This window comes from Neofelis nebulosa, chromosome 15, assembly GCF_028018385.1.
Source record: "Neofelis nebulosa isolate mNeoNeb1 chromosome 15, mNeoNeb1.pri, whole genome shotgun sequence".
NCBI classification, from domain to species: Eukaryota; Metazoa; Chordata; class Mammalia; order Carnivora; family Felidae; genus Neofelis; species Neofelis nebulosa.
In genome coordinates this window covers 36,211,646-36,218,502 of record NC_080796.1, presented here as the reverse complement: position 1 = coordinate 36,218,502, position 6,857 = coordinate 36,211,646, and the positions used below count along the sequence as shown (strand labels likewise).

The following is a 6,857-nucleotide window of genomic DNA, read 5'->3' as shown; positions in this document are numbered from 1 at the left end:
TTCAACAGCATATATAAAAGATCACACACCATGATCAAGTGGGATGCATCCCTGAGATGCAAGGATGGTTCACCACATGCAAATCAACAAAGGTGGTATATCACATTAATAGAATAAAAGATAAAATGAATATAAACATCTAAATGGATGGGGAGAAGCATTTTAAAAAGTTCAACATCCGTTCATGATAAAAACTCTTGTCATATATGAGAGGCCATATATGACAAGCCCACAGCTAACAACACACTTAATGGTGAAAGGTTGAAAGCTTTTCCTCTAAGATCAGGAACAGGACAAGGTTGCCCACTCCTATAGTACTGGAAGTCCTAGCCAGAGCAATAAGGCAAGAAAAAAAAATTAAAAGCATCCAAATCAAAAAGGAAGATGTAAAATAGTCTCTCCTTGAGGATGGCATGATCTTAGGTATAGAAAACTCTAAAACTTTTTTCTGTGTGAAAGCAGAAATTTCTTAAAAATCTATTTATGTAGTGTTTTACAAACCAAAAAAAAGTACAGAATTCTCATTATTCAGGCCATCAACTCTATTCTCAGAAGTGCTTTGAGAGAAGACAGATTTCTCCAGCCTTCCCTGCAAAAATAAAATCCTTCTGTTTACAATCTCAAAGCTGACACTTTTCCTTACACCACCTCTCATAAGAACAATCCTGCAAAGATCCTAAAAGCTCTGCAGAGAATGAAGAGATATTAGCGAAGGACCTCCTCCAGAATGCAATGCCTCGTCACAGAGGTGTCATGCAAGAGACACATAAAAAGATGGCTGTTTCAGAGGAGTGTATGTGAACCGTGAAGAGAGCGATGGCCCCGCTAGGCAGCCCCACACTGTGGAGTGTCACCAGCTAGGCCTGCAATGGCTCTAAGGCTTCTTCCTACTCCTTGTCTTTTGAGGTGGCTGTTCGTCCTGGAGGTTTGGTCTCAGGAAGTATATCAGTCACATTTCTAGGTGCTTTGCCAAAGGCTCTGCTCCAAACAAAACTTTATCAACTCCACTTCTGTTGCTTCTTCCGTTGTTTCCAGATCATCCGGGCTCTCAAAAGTGTCCTCTAACACCTCTTCCATGATCCTGGCCTTCATAATCTCTTTGGACAATTCCTGTATGGCACCCCGGACTGGTGAGATCGTCACAAGATTCTAAATGGTCTTTATCAATTCTGTGTTCTTTTTCAGGGAACCAGCCACTTTCAAACCACCAGCTCATTCTTCATTTCCATGAGCACAGAGTTCATGAGAGCTTTGAATGTGTAAAGCTTGTTCATAGCCTTCCTTGACCTGTCATCTCATTAGTCAGAACCACACAGATATTCTGGCCCTTCTTGGCAGTATCTTTCACAGATGGTTTCACTCTTCCTTTTTCTCTTTGGATATCTCTTATCTGCCTTTCAGTAGCTCTCAGTTCCTTTTCTAATCAACAAAAATCAATCGGCATGCAAAAATCAGTTGCATTTCTATATACGTACAAGGAACTATTTGAAAATGAAATGGGTATCTCCTCACCCCAGCATTTAGAATAGCATCAAAAAGAATAAAATTCTCAGGGATAAATTTAACCAAGGAAGTGGAAAATCTGTGTACTTTCAAACTATAAAACATTGATGAAAGAAACTAAAGAAAACACAGCTAAGTGGAAAGATATTGTGTTCATGGATTAGAAGAAGGAACCGTTAAAATGCTCATACTAGTCACAGTGATTGACAGATTCCATGCAACCCCTGTCAAGATTTGAATGGCATCCTTTACAGAAATAGAAAAACAAGTCATAAAATTCACATGGAAACATGAAAAACCCTAAATAACCAAAGCAATCTTGAGAAAGAACTAAGCTGACTATATCACACTTCCTGATTCCAAATGATATTACAAAGCTAGAGTAATCAAGACAGAAGGCATAAAAACAGATTCAGAGGCCCCTGGAACAGAATTGAAAACTCATAAATAAACCCATGCATAAATGATCAATTAGTATTGGACAACGGAGCCAATGCCACTCAATGGAGAAAAGACAGTCTCTTCAATAAATGGTGTCAGTAAAACTAGATATTCCCATGGAAAAGAATGAACTAGACCCTTATCTTGCACTATTTACAAAAAGTAACTCGAAATGGATTAAGTTTGAAATGCAAGGCCTGAAACTTGTAAAATTTCCAGAAGAAAATATAGGAGAGTAAGCTCTTTGACATTGGCCCTAGCAATTATTTTGGGGGGTTGACTTCAAAAGCACAGGCAACAAAAGCAAACATAAGTGGTACTATGTCCAACCAAAAAGCTTTGACACCGCAAAAGAAATAATCAAGAAAATGAAAAGGCAATCTATGGAATGGGGGAAAATATCTGCAAACCATATATCTGGTAAGGGATTAATGTCCAAAATATCTAAGGAAGTCAAACTCAATAGTAAAATCAAACAAATAAACACAACCCAAATAAGCCAATTAAATATGCACAAAAGGCCTGGATAGATATTTTCCCAAGGAAGATATACAAATGGCCAACAGGTCCATGGAAAGGTCTATCGCATCCATCACATCACGAATCACCAGGAAAATGCGAACCGAAACCACAAGGAACCACCACCTCACATGTGTTAGGATGGCTGTTATCAAAAAGACAACAAATAACAAGTTCTGGCCAGCATATAAAGGAAAGGAAACACGCACACTGTTGTGGAAATATAAATTGGTACAGCCATTATGGAAAACAGTACAGAGTTTCCTCAAAAGAAAAACTGAAATAAACTACCATACGATTCATCAATTCTGCTTTTGGGTATCTATGAGAAGGAAATGAAATCATTATCTTGAAGAGATATCTGTGCCCTGTGTTCATTTTAGCATTATTTACGATAGCCAAGGTCAATGGGGTGCCTAAGTAGTTCAGTCGGTTAAGGGTCTGACTCTTGATCTCAGCTCAGGTCTTCATCTCAAGGTCTTGAGGTCAAGCCCCATGTTGGGCTCCACACTAGGAGTGGAGCCTACTTAAAAAATAAATAAATGAATGAATGAATAAATAAAGCATAGCCAAGGTCAAGCCATCAAAACAACTGATGTATCTATCAACATGTGAATGGGTAAAGAAAATGTGAGATATCTATATTTATTCCATTCATGTAATGGACGATTATTCAGCCATGAAAAAGAAGGAAATCTTGTCATTTGCAACAACATGGATGAACCTTGAGGGCATTATGCTAAGTGAAATAAGTCAGAGAAAGACAAGTACTGTATGACCTCACTTATATGCAGAATCCAAAAAAAAAAAAACAAAAAAAAAAACTGAACTCACAGAAACAGTAGATTGGCAGTTGCTAAGGACAGGGTGGGGCTGGGGGGAATGGGTGAATGTGGTCCAAGGGCACAAACCTTTAGCTTTGAGATGAATAATATCTGGGATCTAATGTACAGCATGGTGACAACAGTTAACAATATTGTACTATATAACTGAAAGTTGCTAAGAGAGTAGATCCTAAAAGTTCTCAACACACGCACTTGTGCACACACACACACACACACACACACACACAGAAGTAACCATGTGAGGTCATGGATGCGTTAACTAACCTTACTGTTGTAATCATACTGCAATATATAAATGCATCAAATCATTGTGCTGTACACCTTAAACGAACACAATATTATGTGTTAATTATATCTCAATAAAGACGGAAAAATTTCAAGCAAATATTAAGGGGAAAAAAAAGAGAAATTCAATAGGACGAGAAAGCTGGAGATATATTCCCTATACGTCTGCACCTTTTCCAGGACAAGGGGACGGGACCCTGGGGCCACTTGTTCCTCTCATCCACCTGACACACAAGTAAAATACTAGAATTCATCTCCTCTAGCAGAACAGAGAATTGCTGCCTCCAGCACTAACCATATTCCCCACTAATCTCTGAAACTGTACATTTTTGTAACTATTCGTAACAAATCATTGAATTAATTTCCTTTTTATTTCCTTATGAGAAAACTAAATTGCTAATGTTATCAAAATGTTCTCCCTCACTGGAAAATTCCCCTGGCTCTAGTGTTTGGGTTTATATGGTCCCATTTGGAGTTGGTTTTAGGAGACATGAATTTTTTTTAAAGGAAATACTCAGTAGTAAAGTTGGCCTAAGCATTTCTCTCTGTAGCATTTTTTTTGGCAGCGGGGGTGGGGGAGGGGGGGAGATTGCGTCCCTCCTCTTTTATTTACTCTCTGCTTTAATAGTGCTGCTTTCCATACAGCCCTTTTCATTTCCAAAATGCATCCAGACTTTTCCAAATAAATGTTGGCCTCCCAGATATGCAAACCTTGGGGCTCAATTGGACCGTTTGGGGATAACTCCTCAGCCCTGTAAAGAAAGCCAAAGTTTCACGAACAGCCTTTCACTTTACAATCTTCTCTGAGCACACCTTACAAGAGATTGGGCTTGCAGATAATTTAAAGCATTTCCTTTTTCTCCTTTCTTAGTCTGCTCAGGCTCAAAATACCACAGACCATGCTTACACACAGGAATCTACTTTCTTATAGTTCTGGGCAGCCCAAGATCAAGGTGCCAGCTAATGCTGTTTCTGCTAAGACCTCTCTCTGGCTTACAGACAGCAGCCTTTCTGCTGTGTTTTCACATGATGGAGAAGGAGAAAGAGCTTTCTGGTACCTCTTCTCATTAGGACACTAACCCTATGAGAGCGGGATGCCACCCTTGTGACCCTTTTTAACCTTAATTACTTCCTTACTCTAAATACAGTCACATTGGGGATGAGGACTTAACATGACTTTCCGTCCAGTCCCTCTGCAAAGTGCTATCCAAGAGCAGGCTAACCCCCACCCCCACCCCGCTGCCCCCCAAATCACCTCTCCTTGGCCTCTCGGCTCTGTGTGATACATCCATCACCAGCTTCCTCTGGCACAGTGGCCGCCTCGCCTCCCTCTGTGGTCTGCCCTGCAGGTGCTGCTGGAATCGGCTCGGGTTTAGGAGTTCTCTACCTCGGTGTGGTCTTCCACATCCATTGCTACCGCAGAGTGGTGGTGGCCGGTGTGGATACAGGCGGTGCCCCTGGAGGACTGCAAACTCCCCATCTTCTCCAGGCGCCCTGACTGCCAGGGCAGAGGGCAGCGGAGAGCTGAGAAAATCCGAACACCCCCCCTCCACACACACCCCCAAGATGTAACTGGCTGGTGAGAGAGCCTGGCTGTCATTCGCTCCTTCTCCCAGGCTTAAGGGAACTGCCGATTTGAGCTTTCCCTTCAGTCCCGCGGGTAGCGTTGCACACAGGGTGAACGGGGGCGTCATTCCCTCTTTGCTGTAATTCTGTGCCACCCCACCCCGACATTGGAGGACATAAAACTATGCTCGGTGCTGGGTCCCTCTTAGCCACTTCTCTGAGGAGAGTGCATTATAAAGAAGCAGAAAGTGGAAAGAAAGAAAATATGAGAACTTACAATGACACACACAATTTCTATTTTTACCATCAAATTAGTCTATCTTTCCTTCTTCCTTCCCTTCTCTCTCTCCCTCCTTCCTTCCTTCCCTCCTTCCTTCACGCCCTCCTTCCCCTCCCTCCTTCCCTCCCTTCCCTCCTTCCCTCCTTCCTCCTTTCCCTCATTCCTTCCTTCCTTCACTCCCTCCTTCCCCTCCCTCTTTCCCTCCCTTCCCTCCTTCCCTCTCTCCTTCCCTCCTTCCTCCCCTCCATCCTTCCTTCCTTCCATGCCGTCACACCAATCATTGAGCACTTGGTCTATGTGCTGTAATACTTGTTTTGCATAATTTTTACTAAGTTATTACCAAACTTGGACCCCTAACAAATCTGTTGAGTCAAAAATTAAAATGCAGTCAGTTAAAGAAACGCCTTAAGCAGACACCCCCTAATTTCAACATTTTGTTTCTTTTGAAAGCTGCACATCACTTCTAAATCAAGTCTATGGGGCCTGCGTATGGTTTACTGGGCTCAGAGTCTGTCGCCCTGGGTGGAATCCCAGCTCTACGACTTAACTGTATGCCCTTGACCAGGTTAAGTTCTCAGAGGCGACATGTGTTCACCCCTAAAGATGGTGATGATGCTAACTATCGCATCAGGCCCTTGTGAGGATCATATTAAGCAACGCATGTTAAAGTAGTTATGAAAGTGGCTGGAATCTAGTAAGCTTTGACCAAGAGTATATATTATTCCTAATAATAAGTTGTTACTACTAATAACAACTAATAAAACATAGCTGATAACTAATAATAATAACTAATAATGTTACTACTAATCATAAGTTGTTAATCTTTTTTTTTAACGTTTATTTTTGAGACAGAGAGAGACAGAGCATGAACGGGGGGAGGGTCAGAGAGAGAGGGAGACACAGAATCCGAAGCAGGCTCCAGGTTCTGAGCGGTCAGCACAGAGCCCGACGCGGGGCTTGAACTCACGGACCGCGAGATCACGACCTGAGCCAAAGTCGGACGCTTAACTGACTGAGCCACCCAGGCGCCCCAATAAGTTGTTAATCTTAAGTTGTTACTGAATACCTATTATCTGCCTGGAACTTCACTCGGCAGGTAAGATGTGTGGGAACAAGCTAGTTGTTGTTGACTGACCTGACTTCCTGAATTGTTTCCGGGCGGTGCGAACAAGGCCTTGTGGGGCACCTGGGGGCATCCCAACCATGAGGCGTGTGGTGCCAGAGCTTCTGAGACACCACGGTCACGACCAGCGGCTGTCATTCTGAGCATCTGGGATTTCTTCCAGTTGCACTGAAGACTTCTCATGAAAAACTGGTAGACCACACTGGGCAATGATCTTTTCCTCACGAAGCACCATTGCGATGCACTTATACGAAATAACGGACCCTAATCCACATCTTCCCATCATCTTCAAGGG

At 42.3% G+C, this 6,857-nt stretch overlaps 1 pseudogene; it reads right to left on the bottom strand.

The window, feature by feature from the left end:
* Nucleotides 1–740: 740 nt before the first annotated feature.
* Nucleotides 741–5,287, bottom strand: LOC131495545 (charged multivesicular body protein 3-like; annotated as a pseudogene).
* Between the last annotated feature and the right edge of the window lie 1,570 nt (nt 5,288–6,857).